The sequence below is a fragment of the Dioscorea cayenensis genome, chromosome 14 (genome assembly GCF_009730915.1).
Source record: "Dioscorea cayenensis subsp. rotundata cultivar TDr96_F1 chromosome 14, TDr96_F1_v2_PseudoChromosome.rev07_lg8_w22 25.fasta, whole genome shotgun sequence".
Lineage (NCBI taxonomy): Eukaryota > Viridiplantae > Streptophyta > Magnoliopsida > Dioscoreales > Dioscoreaceae > Dioscorea > Dioscorea cayenensis.
The window spans coordinates 10,062,727-10,083,153 of NC_052484.1; the positions used below are offsets into that span (position 1 = coordinate 10,062,727).

The 20,427-nt window shown below is 37.5% G+C and overlaps 1 long non-coding RNA gene and 1 other non-coding gene across 3 annotated transcripts; one reads left to right on the forward strand and one right to left on the reverse strand.

Moving 5' to 3' along the window:
* Positions 1-7,104: 7,104 nt before the first annotated feature.
* LOC120276608 lies at positions 7,105-7,211 on the forward strand. The gene has a single exon (XR_005541322.1). It is a non-coding gene; the product is annotated as a small nucleolar RNA R71 (small nucleolar RNA).
* A 5,588-nt stretch (positions 7,212-12,799) lies between these two features.
* Positions 12,800-18,653, reverse strand: LOC120276483. Of its 2 annotated transcripts, XR_005541253.1 has the most exons (6): positions 17,593-18,653; positions 17,394-17,477; positions 16,303-16,373; positions 15,037-15,568; positions 13,400-13,509; positions 12,800-13,067 (listed from the first exon to the last, which is right to left on the reverse strand). It is a non-coding gene; the product is annotated as an uncharacterized LOC120276483 (long non-coding RNA). The 2 variants fall into 2 exon arrangements; XR_005541252.1 differs by having other exon boundaries at positions 17,394-18,653.
* Between the last annotated feature and the right edge of the window lie 1,774 nt (positions 18,654-20,427).

The following is a 20,427-nucleotide window of genomic DNA, read 5'->3' on the forward strand; positions in this document are numbered from 1 at the left end:
GTTAAAAAAAAGCAATTTTTAATATAAATTTAATTTATAATAAAATTTTATACTTTTCTATTTTTATAAATAAAAATTCATGATTTTTTTAAAAATAAAAATTCAGCTCCTCTTAATCATCAAAGACATGAAACATAAATATTCATGGGCTTGCCGTGTTTGTGGACAATGGCGCGCATGAGGCGCCGGAAATGGTCGGACTTAGAGTCGGGGATGGAGAGGGAGGTGGTGAGTTGAGCAAGGATCATGGGCTTGCTGTGTTTGTGGAGGATCTCGGCGATGCCGAGATCGATGGCGGCTTTGAGAGACATTGATTTGAAGTAGCTGTAAACGAGGCTTCAGGCATGAGATTGAGCTTGGAGTAGCTCGGTAGTGGTGAACTGATCCATGTGTCTATGCCGGTGTGTGTCAATGCACTTATGCACCGCTTTGGTTGGATATATATAATGGTTTCTTTGGCTTAGATTTTCTTGGTCTTAATGTGGAATTTACTTTATTATTATAACTTATCCCAGCCAGCCTTCATCACCTAATTTCTACGTGGAACGTGTCGGAGTTTACCTTATTCTATTTCATTCCTGTGTCAGTCATCTCTAAAAATTTCTCATGTGGAAATTGCCTTATTCATTTGGTCAACTCTCATAATTTCTTATGAGGAATTTACTTATTTAGTTTTGAAAGAGTACAACCCTAATTAGAGAGGGACACAAGCCAATTAATCAGGTTCACCGGACTGAACTCGGCAGGTCAAAATTATTCATTTGGTCAACTCTCATAATTTCTTATGAGGAATTTACTTATTTAGTTTTGAAAGAGTACAACCTAATTATGAGGAATTTTTGGCCAACCAGTAATAAGGCCATGCAACGGTACCAATCCACCAAAGAGGGTTGACTGACAATGCCCTTTGCGTATGTCCCGCAAGTGCACGGATTTGTCGAAGTAATAAAATCCCAGATGAGTGGGTATCGTATCCACAGGGAGTAGGGAATAAAAACACTTAAATTGTTTCCTAACTAAGTGAAAGATCAATAGTGATATGTGTGACAAGATGTCAAATAACAAAAGTAAAAGAACAAGAAAGAGAGCACAAGTAAAGGAGAAGGTAAGGCAATCGATATAAATGGGGTACCCTGATATTGTTCCGCCTAGGACAATCATTTCATGTTCAAGAACCCTTTATTATACTTTCTAACTGATGCAATAATGAGTCGTGGAGATCCTTAAATACATGGTCCCAAATCTAAGGTCAACCATGCCTAACTCTATACATGTCCCGGAGGAGAAATTGAATAACCTCTCAACCTCGCACTCGTATAGAATTGCATCGAGTTCTAGGGATTCCAAGTTATAAATCCTCTTCCTAAATGTAGACCTAACCCTTTGGTCCAGGTGGACGGTCCCTAGCCACAATTGAGCCCTAGGTGCTAAACTCACTTCAACGCTTCACTCCGTTGCACTTACAACTAAGCCCCAGCGGAAGGTCATCCTTTTGCCCATTCACTCTACTATGACCGCAAAGAACTTCTGGAAATGGAGGTAGAATAAATCAAACTAGAGGGGAAAGGGGACGCTCCGCTACCTCTCGACTCACCCTCTCAACCCTCTCCAATCTAGCTTTGTCTAACTCTCGTGGTGTGTCACTCACTCACAAGGGTTACCAACAAGAACTCTCAACCCTAGTGTCACTCTGAGGGAGTATTCATACAATCAAGCATTCAAGATTGGAACTCAAATAAAACATTAATTAATTAAAAGCATAATAAAGAGGTTCAATGAAATGAGTACATCCTAGGGTTCACAAATATCCAAGTACCCACTAGGGGGTTTAGCTCTCCATGGAGCTAATTACAATCCATGAAATAAAATGTAAAAGCAAAGAATCCATAGAAAACCCCCTCGATAGTCGTGGCGATGGTCTTGTGGAGAGTCCTCTACTCGTCTAAGGGTCCCTTTGTCCGGCCTAGGATGCACCTCGCCGGATCTGTGCCGACGAAAGCTCTTCCACTAACCTTCTTCCAAACAGGACGCGATATCGGAGCCGTAGAACTCTCCAAATCCCTAGCCAATACCTCTCAAAACCCTAGCCGAAGCCCTCTCTCAAGTTGGGGAAAAGATGGAGAAAGAAATGCTGAAATCGAGGCTGAAATCGGCTTTTAAAATGCTGGAATCGGGAATCCACACGCCCTTGTGGGCGCCCCTATGGATTTTTTCACACGGGCATGTGGAATTAAGACACATCCGTGTGGATTCTCTGTTTTCATCCTTCTTCAGCCGGCTATAAATAGTACCTGGTACAGTGTTTTGCTACATTGCCCTGCTATAGTGCCGGCCCGAAACACTCCCGAATCCATGCTTTCATCAAGGCAACGTAAACAGGCACACTTTTAAGTCGTAGATCGCTTTGCTTCTTCAATAACGGTCATGTTGGTGGAGATCTTGCTATACATGCACAAGCCGGAATGCTTGAATGTAAATGCCCTTGTGCCCCTCCAAATCGTTGTGCTAACTTGAATACGAGGAGGTTGACAGACATTCCGGCATTTTGAACCTGACTTATGTCTTTGCGTTTGAACTTTCTCAAGATTTCCTCCAAATGGTGCATTTACGATCCACATTGGCTTTTTTCTCTAATATTCGGCCTCACAACCATATCTGCATAAAGGTAACATAAATACACACATATTAGCGTTAAAACCCAATAAAAGTAATGCTCATGATAAGAAAAAAACACTTCGCATTCTTATCGCACAAGCACTTATCAAACTCCCCCACACTTAAGATTTTGCTTGTCCTCAAGCAAAAATTAAAACATTATGTGCATAGATGACGGAAATATTGGAAGTGCTTGGCCTTAGGTTCACCAAAGCATACAAAGAGAGCATTCTACAAGTAAGTGAAATTTCACCGCTAAATACGAAAAGTCAATGCTCTTGCTAAAAACTTGAATCAAAAAGGACAACAAACCTGAAATCGTGTAAGTGTGTGAACTCACTCAAAACAACCCAAAGTATACTCCTCAAAGTTCTAAGTACAAGGGACTTATTTATCTACAAAAAGTAACAAAATTTCAAAGATGGTAGTAGCTTCACACATCTTCTAAAGTAGCCCTTTCCAAAGCGGCAGTTAAGGTGACTTTCACACCTTCAAGGTGGTAGCTCTTTCTATTGGAGTGGTAGCTTTCATTCATCCTATGAGACAGCTCTTTCTCTCATTAGGGCATAACTACTATCCAACTTATGAGAGTAACTTCATACTTCATAGGTGGTAGCTCTTTCCACCCAACAAGCACAAATAAACAATAAAACTATTTTGTTCTTTCTTTTCATTTCACCATTTTTTTCACAAATAACAAAAGAAACAACAATAACTAGTTCCTTTAACATCGAACATGAGTTTCCGAAAGAGTTTAAAGAATGAGTAGTGCAACAAGTGTCAATCAGGCAAAAATTCCTACAAATTCAAGCAAAAACTAGAGCATGAAGACATTCAATGTTAAAAATTCTCCTAAACCCAAGAATACAATCATTGCAACTAAGGTGAATCGCCATTGGGTATGTGAGCATGTATATCAATCAAAATTAATATAAAAGAGATGTGTGTACTATGAAACTCCCCCCAACACTTAAGTTGTACATTGTCCCCAATGTACACATGCAAGCTCACTCATAATGTATATCAATCAAGAACAAATGTGGGAGAAGCAATCAAAACAACACTCCCCTAACTCCTAGTGTTGCATTTGATGGAGCTAAATCCTTGGGAGTGATGTTCCAACGGGTTGTGAAGCACACACGGCTAAGTGCCGAAGCACCATTGGTCGTGCCCATGACAAAGTCTCAATTCCCATGATAACAAGACCATCTGCACACATACACGAGGAGGTTCAGTGATGCTCAATAAAACAAAAATAACTTGAGTATATAAAAGATAAGGCAATAAATATAACTCGAGAACACAAAATGAAAATAAACTCAGAAGGAAAGTCCTTTCTGAGTATACAAGTCCGGAATAAAAATAGAGAAGTAATAAGACGAAGGAAAATAAATCAAGTATCGCTGTCGTGCTCTGGCTCCTCTACTACTGGGGTGCTAGATTGAAGGGTGATGATGGTGATGCCGGAGGGGCCTGAGGAGTCCTCAGCCGCAAGACAAATGACAAGGCGACGTCTCGCTCTAAAATCTGTTGTAACGTGTCGAAACGTGCCATGGACTCTGTATACTGTGCGGCCTGCGCAGCACAAATCTTATCAATCTCTGCTTGGACCTCAACGACCTCTGTCCGTATTACCCTCACAGCACTCTCGAGCCTCTCAAAGCGATTATGGGCTCGAGATGGTGAAAACATGCGTACTAGGGGTGGATCCTCTACCACCGGAGGTACCTCGGTATCCATCGGTGCTAGCTGAGGCTAGGAAGCAGGTTGAGAAGCCTCGGCATCATCACCCTCATCCTCAGCTGTCTCTAGAGCTCGTAGAACCAAAGCATAAACTCTCGTCCGAACCCTGAGGACCATACCCATCAATCTCATCGTCTCTAGGCTCAGGGGCGCAGGTGTACTTGTCTTCTCGGCCCTGCGAATCGCGTCCAAGAGACCTATGCCCAAAACTGGTCTCGTAATGTAGGGTCCGGAGAAGATCACTCCCAATCTGGCATACTGCCCCTGATGTCGAATGTACTCTACGATGATGTGCCCTAGATGAATCGATATGCGCTGCACCATCGAATACAAGTATAGAAGCTCCTGCCAGCTCAGAACACCAATACTATCACCACGGCCATTCACCGACCTGCTCAGAGTGGAGTGTAAATATCGGTATGCAGGTCGGGAAAGGCACGTGGCCTTGGACACCCCCGGCTCATACTGGCCCTGACCACACAATGCTCAGTAAGCTCTCTGCGGGGTCAACACTCCAGGGTAATCTGTCGGTAACTGGAAATACTCCTCAGTGTCTGTAAATGCCTCCTCATACAAGCCAAGCCGAACTGAAAACTGAGTGATGCTCATGCTATGGTAATGTCTAAATGCTCTGAACCGAATGGTGTTGAGGCTGTCGAATCTCGCATAAGATCTATAGAACTCGAATGACGATATGACCTCAAGTGTAAGCTCACGAATGGCTGGCTCCCTAGTCGACAATAACTGCCCCCATCCACCCACTGAAATGAGATCCTTGACCTCATCTGCGAACTTATCTTCCTGCAGTAAATCTCTCAATATGCTCGTGTCTAGGAATCAAGTCTGTCTGAACCGAAGTCTCGACAGACGCTCAAAACGAGCGTGATGCTCGGGGATAGTGAATCTCATGCTCTCGGACTAGGGGGATAACTCACGCGGCCATTTCTTAGCTTGCTTCTTTAACCGAGGTACCATAATCTATAAAATTTGAAAGAAAATCGATCAAACTAGTTAATTAAGTAATGCTACAGAAATCTACATGGTCGTGTAGAATTTCCGCACACTCGTGTGGATCCACGAGGCGTGAAAAACGCATGGCCGCACCTCAAAAATCCAAAAATTTACCTTTAAATCGGTTCTAACTTCGTTCTAAACATGCATAATCATTCTACTTGTAGAAACAAAGCATTATTAACTAGTTTCATCTATTAAAATCAAGAATTGGCGAAGAAAACAAAAGATAGGGCTTGCCGACAAGTTGAGATTGAAAACCTTGAATCGGTTGGAAAACCAAGTAAAAATCCTTCCAAATCGGCAAACCGAGGTAGGGAAACTATATCAGAGTGCTCTTAGACGAATAGAGAATATTAGGATGAAGAGGAACGGCGATCTTTTAAAAGGAACTCGCGCCTCTTGGCGTTCGTCATCCGAGTGGGTCTAGGCTTGCCCAAGCCTAGCTTATGAAAGAAGGTGTATGGCATGACGTTGATACTAGCCCCTGAGTCTGCCAATGACATTTCTTCACCAAAATTGCCAATATTACACGGAATGATGAAGCTTCTCGGGTTTTTCTTTTTGTTCGGTATGTTCTTTTGCACCACCGCTGAGCAAGATGCATCTAAGATCACTGAAGCACTCTCCTCCAACTTTCTCTTTTGAGTCAATAAGTCCTTCAAGAATTTTACATACTTAGGCATTTGGGCTAATGCCTCAACAAAAGGAATATTGATGTGGAGTTGCTTGAACAAACTCAGGACCTTCTTGTACTGTTCATCCCCTTGGTCATTCTTCAATCTAGAGGGATAAGGGATTCTTGGCTTGAAAAGTGGGGGCGCCACCTCCTTCACTTTTCTTGCACCTTCCTCAACCTCTATAACCTCGGGTGCGTGTTCATTGGGCCTCTCACTCGGAAGCCTACCTTTAAACTCATGACCACTTCTCAAAGTGAGCGCCTTCACATGCTCTCTAGGATTGGTCTCGGTATTACTCAGCAAGCTCCCTTGTGGCCTTTCCGATAGAGACTTTCCAATCTGCCCCATTTGATTTTCAAGATTGTGCAAAGAGCCAGTGTGGTTGTGAAGTGTAGCCTCGACTGATTGAAACCTTGTATCTGGCAATTGCACAAACCTAGTCAAGGCCTTCTCCAAATCGGTCATTCGGGTCTCCAAACCTGAAACTCAGTTTTCCATGTTTGGGGCTTGTTGTTGTTGGAAACCTGGTGGCCCCATGGCCTTTCGTGGACCTTGGTTGCTCCACGAAAAATTGGGGTGATTCTTCCAACCCGGATTGTAGGTGTTGCTATATGGATTCCCTTGGTTCCTCATTGCATTACCCACAAAATCGATATTTTCAACCGAAGATGCATCACCAATAGAGATTAGGCAATCAGAGGAAGCATGTCCTTCACCACACCCGGTGCAAGTAGTCACAGCCGCCACTCTATTCGAAGTTAGAAGATCTAACTTCTTACTCAATGATTCCACTTAAGCCGCCAATGAAATTACTGCATCTATCTCATGGAGCCCGCCCAACTTTTTTTTCTCCCTAGCATTCCATTGGTAGCAATTTAACTCCATTTCTTCAATTAGTTGACGGGCCTCACCGGGGGTCTTGCTACCTAATGTACCTCCTGTTGACTCATCCAAGAGTTACCTTGTACTTGAATTCAACCCGTTGTAAAAGGTCTGAACAATCATCCACTCCGGGAATCCATGTTGCGGGCACTTTCTCAGGAGCTAATTGAACCTTTCCCACGTCTCAAATAGAGACTCCAATTTCGACTGTACAAAGGACGAGATCTCATTCCTAAGCTTTGTAGATTTTCCGGGAGGGAAATAATGGGCTAGAAAAGCTTCTACCATCTCCTCCCATGTTGTAATCGATGCTCTAGATAATGAATGTAGCCACTGCTTCGCTCTCCCATTTAAGAAAAATGGGAAGGCTCTCAACTTGATGACATCATCCGTCACCCCGTTTATCTTAAACATATCACACACCTCGAGAAAGTTCTCTATATGACTGTTTGAATCCTCATTGGCCAAACCATTGAACTGTGCGGATTGCTGTAACATGTGGATGAATGCTGGCTTTAGCTCGATGTTCCGAGTTGTAATCAGGGACGCACAATACTCAGTTGTGTCCCCAATATTGGAGGTCTGGCATAATCAGATGATTTCCGCTGTTGCTTATTCTGTTCTGCCATGTTTTCAGATTCTTCTACTTCAAAATTAGCTAGATTAGACAGTTCTTGCACAGGTTCTTACCCTTTTTTGTAAGTGTACATTCAAGCTCGGGATCTAATTCAATCAATATTAAGGTTCCCTCGGGTCATAACCTGGAGCTGCACTAAAAAGAAAGAAAAAGAAATCAGAACGATGATAGAATAAGAAGAAATGAACTAGAATGAATGAATGAATATCTAAGAAAACAAAGTGCAAAGTATCTCTAAACGCCTACTCCCCGGCAACGGCGCCAAAAACTTGACAATGGCCCTTGCGTATGTCCCGCAAGTGCACAGGTTTGTCAAAGTAATAAAATCCCAGATGAGTGGGGTATCGTATCCACAGGGAGTAGGGAATAAAAACAATTAAATTGTTTCTTAACTAAGTAAAAGATGAATAGTGATATGTGTGACAAGATGTCAAATAATAAGAGTAAAAGAACAAGAAAGAGAGCACAAGTAAAGGAGAAGGTAAGGCAATCGATATAAATGGGGTACCCAGATATTGTTCCACCTAGGACAATCATTTCAAGTGCAAGAACACTTTATTATACTTTCTAACTGATGCAATAATGAGTCGTGGAGATCCTTAAATACATGGTCCCAAATCTAAGGTCAACCATGCCTAACTCTATACATGTCCCAGAGGAGAAATTGAATAACCTCTCAACCTCGCACTCGTATAGAATTGCATCGAGTTCTAGGGATTCCAAGTTATAAATCCTCTTCCTAAAATGTAGACCTAACCCTTTGGTCCAGGTGGACGGTCCCTAGCCACAATTGAGCCCTAGGTGCTAAACTCACTTCAACGCTTCACTCCGTTGCACTTACAACTAAGCCCCAGCGGAAGGTCATCCTTTTGCCCATTCACTCTACTATGACCGCAAAGAACTTCTGGAAATGGAGGTAGAATAAATCAAACTAGAGGGGAAAGGGGACGCTCCGCTACCTCTCGACTCACTCTCTCAACCCTCTCCAATCTAGCTTTGTCTAACTCTCGTGGTGTGTCACTCACTCACAAGGGTTACCAACAAGAACTCTCAACCCTAGTGTCACTCTGAGGGAGTATTCATACAATCAAGCATTCAAGATTGGAACTCAAATAAAACATTAATTAATTGAAAGCATAATAAAGAGGTTCAATGAAACGAGTACATCCTAGGGTTCACAAATACCCAAGTACCCACTAGAGGGTTTAGCTCTCCATGGAGCTAATTACAATCAATGAAATCAAATGTAAAAGCAAAGAATCCATAGAAAACCCCATCGATAGTCGTGGCAATGGTCTTGTAGAGAGCCCTCTACACGTCCAAGTGTCCCTTTGTCCGGCCTAGGATACACATCGCCGGATCGGTGTCGACGAAAGCTCTCCCACTAACCTTCTTCCAAACGGGGCATGATGTTAGAGCTGTAGAACCTCTCCAAATCCCTAGCCAATACCTCTCAAAACCCTAGCCGAAGCCCTCTCTCAAGTTGGGGAAAAGATGGAGAAAATAATGTTGAAATCAGGGCTGAAATCGGCTTTTAAAGGGCTGGAATCGGGAATCCACACGCCCTTGTGGGAGGCCCTTTGGATTTTTCACACGGGCATGTGGAATTAACACACGCCCGTGTAGATTCTCTGTTTTCATCCTTCTTCGCCCGGTTGTGAACAGTACCTACTACAGTGTTTTGCTACATTGTCCTCCTATAGTGACGGCCCAAAACACTCCCGAATCCATGCTTTCGTCAAGGTAACGTAAACGGGCATACGTTTACGTCGTAGATCGCTTTGCTTCTTCAATAACGGTCATGTTGGTGGAGATCTTGCTATACATGACAAGCCAGAATGCTTGAATGTGACTGCCTTTGTGCCCCTCCAAATCGTTGTGCTAACTTGAATACGAGGAGGTTGACACACATTCCCGCTAACTTGAATACGATCCACATTGGCTTCTTTCTCTAATATTTCGCCTCACAACCATATCTGCATGAAAATAACATAAATACACAAATATTAGCGTTAAAAACCGATAAAAGTAATGCTTATCATAAGGAAAGAACACTTCGCATTCTTATCACACAAGCACTTATCATTGACCCGACTGACATAATGAGTCAAGGGTCAACTCTAAGTGACCCTAACCTATACCCAGGCCTGAGAGCACCCCTGAACCTATGGGCCAGGCCGAAAGCCACTTGTTCGTGGGTCGGCCAAGCGAGTTTTATTTATTTTTTAAAATAAATTATAAGAATTAATTAAAAAGTAATGGAAAATATAAAAAAACACATCAAAATATTGAGTTTGTTATGAGTGCTTTTTATAGCGATTGTCATGTGTTTTTTTCCTATCCTAGGAGATGTGGAACTAAGAATGAATAGTTTAAAACTTCTTTATTGGTTATATATCTTGTAACAAAGGAAAACAAATTAACCTCTTGTTTGATTGGCTAGCGTGATGCTATTATAGTGTTGGTGTTATAAGTCAAATATTGTTGATCACATTTATTATTATTATGCCAAGATAATTTTTAAGAAAATCACAATAATTAAAAAATATTTATAATTATTAATTTATTTTGTGAAATATTTTTTATGAAATTTATTTAAAAATATTTTCAAAACTTAATATTTATTGATATGGGAATAAATTTAAAGCTTTATAAGTGATAAGTGCTTGAGTAAGCATATTTTTATATATGTTTTACATGCATTGAGCATCATTTTTACCATGGTTTATGTCTCATATTGTATATTTGGTGTTCTTTTATGCATATAGGTTGTAAATGTCTTGAAGAGTAAAAAGGAAGCAAAGATAGTCTATAAAAACACAATGTTGGGAGTTCTTGTTCAATTCAAGGACCAAGACACGAGAGGAGTTCATTAACATGGAGATATGTGCCAACTTCCAAGAGGATTCAAATCAATTCACTAGTTGGAAGGACACAAAGGCAGCCACATCTTTATGTTCCTTCTCTTTGTGAAGATTGTAAGACCTTTCAAAGATGCGTCGATGAAGAAAAGTCGTATAGCTTACCACATGGAAGTGTGCCCGGTCATGTGGCCTCAGGAGAAGAGTGTTTGGACCACGTTTTGTGAAAGTGCTGTAGCAAAACACTGTAACAATTTTACTGTAGCAAACTATTATTCACGCCCCATGTGGAAATTCCTGCAGCCCATGCGAGCACGTGGAAAATCTACATGGGCGAGTGGGTTCACGTGACAGGCGCGGTTTTGGGCTATAAATAGGCTGTTTGCCCTATTCTTTAACATCTTTTGTGTGGCTCTTGAGGGGTGAGACGGCTAGGGTTTGGAGAGGAGGTCTTTGCCAATTTGGAGGGTGTTCCTCACCAACTTTGATAGTTTCCTTCGTCGTCATAGCACTTGGGAAGCCACTGGCGACCTAGATTCAAAGAGGAATCCTTCAAGACGTTGAACTACCCACCAAGGCCAATCATCACAAATTCATGGGGGTTTTCTCTATGGTTTTTGTTGCTTTTCATTGTATTAATCATTGTCTTGTAACTTGCCCCATGGAGGGCTAAACCCTAGTAGGTACTTGGGCATATAAACCCTAGGATCTATTCTTTTGTATTGATTTGCTTTATGTTTCTAGTTAATCTGAATTGATTTGAGTTTTAATGTTGTGTTCCCATTGCTTGCATGTTTTATTGATCCTTGTGGTTGATTGTATATGCATGATTTGTTACTTTGATGAGAAAGAGGTCTCCATTAGAGTTAGAACTTCAAGGTTAAAGAGGGTTGAGAGGATGAGTCATGAGATAGTGGAGCGTCCCTTTTCCCTTCCGATTGAGTGTTTCTTATCTCCGTATTCCCTAGACTCTATGCAACCATATTTGGTGTGAGGCGTGAGGCGTGAGATTGAGAGATTTCTCCGCCGGGACCTTGTAGGGGGGTTAGGGATCCTTCCCCAGGAATTAGGGTTGGATCTATCTTTAAGAATCGGTTTCACTCTTAGGTGTCCCTAGAGTGTATTGCCGTCATATGGGGTCTGAGGTGTTGACATTGAGCTATTTCTTCACCGGGACCTTGTAGGGGACTAGTGCCAGTGGCTTGGAGGCAAGGGCCGGTTGTTCTTGGATTATCTCGACTTATTAGACTCTGCTTAGAAGCATTTAGCGAATCTTGAACTTCATGTTAGATCCTAGGAGGAGCATTGCCGGGTACCTCATCTTTATTGATTGAGATTCTCCCTCCATTTCACCCTTGCATATTTGTCTCCGGTATTCATTTCTTCGTACATTAAATCACCACACCTTTCCATTAATCATTAGGGTAGAAAGCAAAGAAGAAGTTAGTACTAGTAGCCCTGTTCCCTGTGGATTCGACAACCGGACTCACCGGGTATTTTATTACTTCGACAACCGTGCACTTGCGGTTTACACGCATATTCGGACGTGTCAATAAGAATCATTGATTTCATTAAAATAGATAATATTGGAACTGAAAGGATCTTACTAAATGAAAAAATTATTTTCCTATAAAAACTATTTAATATATATAACTTCTATATATATATATATATATATATATATATATATATATATATATAACTTCCCTCCACTAATCATAAAAAAATGAATGATGAACTACAAACGCCTTTAAATGAGGAGCGTTGGTCATTACACTACAAGAAAATTACTGTTTAGAAACAGCATTTTCCGTTTCTAATCCGTTGCTAATTCAGTTTAGAAATAGATTAGAAACAGAATTTATTTGTTTCAAATACCCTTGTTTCTAATTTAAATAGAAACTGGAAAATGTTTTGTTTCTAAATTAGAAACGGATTAATAACGGGAAGCAATATGTTTTTATCTTTTGAAAAATTAAAATGGAATAAGGTATGTTGCTAATCCGTTTCTAAATTCCGTTGTAATTCCGTTTCTAAATTTAGAAACCACGGTTACAAAAATTAGAATCGGATTCCAAACGGAATATTTTCAGTTTTTTTTTTGTTCTCTCACTAGAAACTATAGCTTTTTTGTTTTTAATCCGTTTCTAAAGGTTTTTTAAATTTAAAAATAATATTCAAACAAATAAATTCGTTTCTAATCCATTTCTAACATTTAAGTCAATAAAATAAAATAAAAATTATATCCCTCATTTTTTTTTAAAACCTAGTACATAATTTTTTAACCTAGAATACCAATAAATAAGATAAAGTCATCAATTCACACAAAAAGAAATGTTTAAGTATCTATGTTCAACACAAATAATAAGTATACGACAAATACAATTATAAGTCAACATTATGATTGCTAGTAAATGGTTGTGAGTCCTGTGTGGTATTGGTCCCTCTCTTTCATTTCAAGCAAATTTTGTCGAAGCTCCTTGTTATTATCTTCTACTTGGCCAAGTGTTTGTTGAAACCTCTCCTCACGATCTTGGACTTGACTAAGAGTTTGATGCAAATCTCTAACCTCAGCATGTAGTGCCTCAGGTGATGAACCTGTGGACAAACTCGAAGATGAATGTGGATAAAAAATACACGCTTGGGGCTCTATTCCATAAACCCGACTTTTCATACCATTTATAGATTATGCAAACATTCATATCGTTTAAGTGCTAAAACAAATTTTTCGTCTAGAATCTAAAATGAACATTGACCCAAAGTTTAGAGGTGTTAGAGGCTTTTATTCTTTTTGATAGATGAAAAAGTTGATTATATATACATATATATATATAAAGATATATCATATTGGAATTATATATACATTGTCTAGAATAAAGGAGTTTAAATGAAAATGGTGAAATAAAAAGAAAAAGGATGGGATTGATCACCTTTGAGTGAAGAAAGTGCTTTGGAGTATCTCAAAACTATTGTGATGTGCTTCCTCCAGCCGATGATCATAAAGCAATGCCGATAAATCAACCAGTTGTTCTTCGAGTTTCTGGCAAGTAGGTCAAGATAATATTGGAATGACTAATAATAATCAAGCCTTCATTGTGTGTATATATATATAATATTATATATATTATATATATAATATTACAATAATTATTTATTTTGTAAAAAAAATTCAGCTCTAATGTAAAAGACTCTTAGATTTTTTTAAAATAATAATCACTCAATATAATATATTTGTTTAAGTAAATGATTTTGAGTTCGAAGTCTTATATATATATATATATATATATATATATATATATATGTTGAAAGAAGCCCAGTTTTGAGTGCTCAGTAATTTTTTTATAAATTAATGAGTCAAAAGACCGGGGAAAAAAATCTCATAAGTTTAATATTATTTTTATTATATTAATTAAATCAAACATTATCATTAAGTTTAAACAAAGTGTTTTCTTGTTCTATGGCCATCAAATAAGAATCCAAGTATCAGACAAATAGATCCCTCTTAATCATTACATTAAAGAAGATAAAAACATAAAACATAAAAGAAGGAGAAGACAAGTAGGTTTAGTTAATCTAATCATAAAATCATTAGCTTGTACTTTCAATCTCACCTAACAAAACTGGCATGTTTTACTTTAAATTAACATCAAAGACAAGTCGAAAACGTCATGATGCCGCTATTCATTGATTATAATTACATAATCAGTAAATGTTGATGATGTAATCTAATGATGTTATCAAATGTATAAAAAAATAACTTAATAAAAGAGTGCTAATTGAACAACTTAGCATATTATTAGGCTTTTAGATGCCTTTTAAAAGAGACATCCAATTGATTAATTAAGGCAAAATGATGGTTCAATAATGGAATTGTGATATTCATAGCTAAGAACAAGTCCTGCCATAATAACCTTATCATTTCCATTTTTGATTTGGAAAAAGCAAGCAAGCATCTAAGCTGAAAAAAAAAAAATTAGCAACCAATGAATAGCAGGTGGACTGTATCCAAATATCATCGAATCCTGCTTGCTTGCATTTTGATTGCTACAACACAAACAACCACAATAATAATGTAAGTAATTCATTAGCATCTCCTTTAGTTTTTTCTTTTTTTCTTATTCTCTGTTGCCTACACTTTAATTTTTGTGTAATTATATAAACATAAATCTAAATATATAATACAAAAAATAAAAAGAACAAAATCTAGAGCTTAAGAGAAACACACAAGAGGTATCATTATAAGAGATATATAATATAAAACAGAACCAATAAAATATGGGGATGTTTCAGCAAAAGAAATGAGATTGGAGTTTCTTAATAAGACACCCATCCAGATCAATTGCATATGCACATTCAAATAAATAAATTCATGCCATCATATCTTAACTTTTTTTTTAAAAAATTTTGCCACAACCAACAATTCTCGCTATATTCCAAACAACAGACAAGTCCTAACCATAAAAGAACATCAAGAACAAATATTCAAGAAATAATTAGGTTCGAAATGAATGGTGATGCTAATTAATTTGTATTACCAGTAGGGGAAGCTAAATATTCAAGAACTCACCAGCCCAAGCCCTGGAAAAGTCCTTCTCCCTTAATAGATAAAATCTTAAAAATGGCCCATTGACGGTTTTTAAGCTTATGAAGTTCTAGGGCCTCAGTTACTCCAGCATCATACAAACCACAAGGGAGATCCTGCGAAAAAATGCAGGACATGCAGCCATGATGTGAGAAAACTGATGTTCGTTACTCATGAAATTAATATGGGTAAAAACTAACAAAATTCTTTCCAAGCTATGCGTAGAGAGAAGCCTGTGCTAACAAATATATTTGTTCTCAACCAATTCATGTTCAAAGCTGGATGAGCAAATTTTAAACCATTTAAAAACATTTGGTTCAAGAAAATTTTATATAAAATTTGTACAACCACCGGCCTAATGGCCTAGTGGTACCAGGTCCCCAAGAGTTTCATGGAGGTCGCGTGTTCGAGCCTTGCTCCACGCGATGTTTTGTTCTTGGGTGAAGGTACTGTGGAGCGATACTCTGGCGCCTATCCTTGACTTCCCCCAGTGGGGGAGACCGTGACGTTTATCGTCCTGTGTCAAAAAAAAAAATTTGTACAACTTCAACAATTTTATATAAAATTTGGAGTGCATGCACGTAAAAAACTAGCTGCAATTAAAAAAAAACAAAGGTAATGAGGTGACTCAAACAAACATTGCTATTTGTATTGAATCTAAATATATAAATCTCTCTTAAAATAATTCTATAATTGGATGATGCTATGTACTTTGAGTGTTGTAAAAGCTTGTTGATAGTTATTATTTTAAGTACCAAAGGAAGAAAAAAAATTTAATTTTCTCATTTTTAACATATAATAATTGAATGTCTGACTTCTCTATGTTTCTGATTTATTTTTCTAATGATCTTCAAGGATGACAACTGATCAAGTTGAACCGAAGGAAAGAAATTTAAATTTCTCATATTTAACATATAATAATTTTTTTCTGTTTGTCATACGTGCAACTAATCATATTTCTAGGGCATGAGAGTCCAATTATGTTGATGGATGATCACATGCACAGCAAATTTGAGAATTAGGGAAACTAGTTAACAAAGAAATTACACAAACATCTTTAATTTTTTTCCCTTTTTTTTACATTTTTTTAGAAAAGCTAAATTTTTACTTGCCATTCTACAGAATATTGCTCTGATGTGTATAATACTAATGGTAAAAAAACAAACAAAATTGTAAAAAATAAAATAAATAAAGCATGATCTAATGTTTGCACAATAGTGGCTATGATCGACCGAATTTTCAGATGCATACCTGTTTTGCGTGCTTTGCTTCACACGAAGAGCATCGCATTGTATCCCATCTGCTCTGTAACATTGTTTTCCCTGCTACGAATCAAAAACATCTCCACAAAATGAATCAGAAACATTCTCATAAGAAGGTAAAATGAGAAGCAGCAAAACATACATGAAAACATCTCCTCAAAAGAAAAGGTATAATATCATATCAAATCAAATCACACATATATTTATATATATAAGATATATATCACATCACAAAAAGAGAAAAATGGATCAATTAGAAAGAGAAGCAATTAATTGAAAAAGTTAAAATTGATGTCATTTTCAAGGTTCAAAGTTAGTGGGCCCTGAGCTGCAAACTGTCTAGAAAGATAAAGAGAAGATAGAAAAAGGTTTGAAGGACAGTGAGAGCTATATATAAGATAAGAGAGCATGAGAAATCTCATCAGATATTTATTTGTTTCTAGTGTTGGTATTGTAGAGAAAGGGCAACAACAACCCTTTCAGTTCTGTCCAGGCTGAACATGGACCTCATTAGATCCCATCACACATGTGACAATCTCCAGCCTGGTTTTACATGTACCTACTCTCCAAACTTAATTAATGTTTATCATTTAAAAAACAAAGATCACAAGTTTACATGTTTAATGATTTATATATATTAAACAGTATTAAGTTTAATGATGTGAGTTTACTTCTTAAAATTAAAAATATCAGTGCTCAAAGAAAACAACAAGGTTCTCGACAGAGTAACTAAGTCCAAGAACAGTCAATCGTCATATTTTCGTGCTTTGGGAACATCAATCTATTGATCATTAGATACAAATAATTCTAATCACAACCCAAATAAAGCAGCAAATTCATTCAAATCCAAAACCTAAAATATCATAAAACCAACAATAAAGAACTCCATCAAATATCAGAAAAAATAAAAATAAAAATAGCTCAATGGTTGTGAAACAAACTCTACAAAGATAGCTAGACTGAATCAAACTAAATAATGCATGCTGGGGATTTACTTTCATGGCAACTTTGGATGGTTTCCTAACAGCAGTGGAATAGCAATAGCCTCAAAAACTTTATTTAAATTGATTTTCTACAAACCTCATTTGTTTGTTCCAAAACCTAGAAACGAAATCACCCCCAAAATTCCAAATCAGCTCCTACAGCTTCCATCAACCCCCACACCTGAAAACAAGTGCATCAAAAATCAAACCCTAGAATCCCAACACACACACACCAAAGAAAAAAAGGGGGAAAATCCTAGGAACAACAAGAGAAAATATCAATAGAATCGAAATACCATACTGAAATGGAGCGAATTCAGATAGGATTGGATGGAGGTTAGCGCTGGAGCGGTCCCAAACCCTAGAGAAAAACCTAGCTCGTAATTAAACCTAGCATCGGATTTCTTCATGCTCGACCTCATACGCAAGCATATTCTCGGTGATTCCATCGTGGTACCAGACTTCCTCACCGACTTAGCTGCGGGTCCTTACTATTATCGAATCCCAAACTTACTTGCTCCCCTTATCAATTTCGGATCTGACCCGGAACACCGACCCACCACGCTATCCATCTTGCACCAGTCACCACCCGTGGTTGAGTGGCATGATTCACCGAAACCAGCACCAGCACCGGAGCCAGAGCCGAAGCCAGTGCGGGATACGAGGAGGTACCGTGGAGTGAGCCAACAGCCGTGGGGAAGTATGCGGCGGAGATCAAAGATCCAAATCGGAAGGGATCTCATGTCTGGTTTGGTACCTTTGACACCGGCGTTGAGGCAACGAAGGCATACGATTGCGCCACCTTTCAGATGCGCGGTTGCAAGGCAATACTTAATTTCCCAAACGAGGTTGCCAGCTCAGGAGATCGGGTGGCGATGTAAATGACACCGGTGGTCACCGGGACGAAGAGAAGAAGGGTAACAGAGGAGACAAAGAAGGGGATAAAGGTGGTGAAGAAAGAGAGCACACCAGAGGAGGAGATAGGGCTGCTGACGCCATCGATCCGAAAGAGCGTTTGGGAGGACTCAGAAGGGAAGAGGATCTTCAGCTTTCCGCCACCCTCGCCCCTCTCTTGGTTTTCCCCAACTCTTGGGGGCCGTTTGGTATGGGGAAAGTAACAACTTTCCCTGGAAAGTTGAGGTTGTGAAAAGCTTTCATATGTTTGGTTGAAAAAAGACCATGTAACGTAATGGTCAAATTGTAATTACTTTCCCTTTGACCAATGAAAAGGATTCATAGGGGGAGGGGGTGTGAAACGAATTACATCATCGGTGGGAAAGTAGGAGACATGTAAAATTTCAATTTAACCATTTTCTAACATTAAAATTCTTATCTTTTGTCTTGTCTTCTTTTTAAAAACCCTAACTTTAGCAAAGAACTTATCCACTGTCTTCCTTTTCAAAACCATAGCGCAAAGCTCAATCTCGAGTAAGTCATATAATTTTTTTGTAATTTTTTTAAGAATCTTTTCTTATCGCTTTGATATTGTTTTATCGATAATGGATTCTTATCGAAAACTCATCTGAAAGAAACACGCACAATACCTTTTCTTTAAAGGTGAGATCTATCCACAAAAAGATCGCTAAAATTCATATAGGAGCGTGCCTCTTGGATAAAGTTCGAGTAATCATATTTCTCATAATAGAAAAGCGAAATTAAATATCTACTTTTTGTCGAGTATATAAGCAATTTTCTTAATTTATTTATATATAAACCATTGATTAATGTGAAAAATTAAAAACATAGTTAAAAATTAAAAATAATTGATATTCATTGAAGGGTAAAATTGAGAATAAACATAACTTTGCATGAAAAGGTTATTCATAACAAACAAAAGGAATTCATTTTGCATGTATTTCGATCTGCAATTTTCGAGGCTCATACCAAACACGTATTATACTTTTACGGGGAAAAAGTAAATGCAGGGGAAAAATGAATGCAAGAAAAATTCTTCGAGCGAAAGTGTTTTCCACTGCAGTACCAAAACAGGCCCTTGGTACAATGAGAAAGAGAACGAAAGAAAGTGCTTCTTCTATAATGTCCTTTTTTATAATTTAAAAAAAAAAGAAAAATGGTTTTAGTGGTGATGTTTGAGTATGTCTGAAGGATATTTCCTTGTTGTTATGTAAATTTTATGGTAATGAATAATAACTATATTTTTTTTAGCATTTATCTAGAATTTATATCAGCTAATATATACAGTTTTAACAATGGACATGTACTTGATTTTGTAATGTTAAAAAGTCAAACATGGAAACCATTCCCAAACTTAATATTTAGAGCTGTCCCTTTCTATTAGAAATGGATATTTTTCTAAAATTTAATAATATTTAAATAAAATATTAATGTTTAGAACCATTTCTAGTTCCTTTCTAATTGAAACAGATTAGAAACGGATATTTTCTAATATTTAATAATATTTAGATAAAATATTAATTTTTAAATCCGTTTATAGTCCCCTTCTATTAGAAATGGATTAGAAACGAATATTTTTTTAATATTTAAATAAAATATTAATTTTTATATCCGTTTCTAGTCCCTTTCTATTAGAAACGGATTAGAAACGGATATTTTCTAATATTTAATAATATTTAAATAAAATATAATTTTTAAGTCCGTTTCTAGTCCCTTTTTATTAGAAACAGATTAGAAACGGATATTTTCTAATATTTAATAATATTTAAATAAAATATTAATATCTAAAACCATTTCTAGTCCCTTTTGATTAAAAACGGATTGAAAACGGATATTTTTTTAATATTTAATAATATTTTAATAAAATATTAATTTTTAAGTCTGTTTGTAGTCCCTTTCTATTAGAAACGGATTAGAAATGGATATTTTCAAATATTTAAATAAAATATTAATTTTTAGATCCGTTTGTAGTCCCTTTCTATTAGAAACGGATATTTTTAAATATTTAATAATATTTAAATAAATATTGATATTTAGAACCGTTTTTATTCCCTTTCTATTAGAAACGGATTAAAAACGGATATTTTCTAATATTTAAATAAAATATTAATATTTAGAACATTTTCTAGTCCCTTCTTATTAAAAACGGATTAGAAACGGATATTTTTTAATATTTAAATAAAATATTAATTTTTAGATCCGTTTTTAGTCCCTTT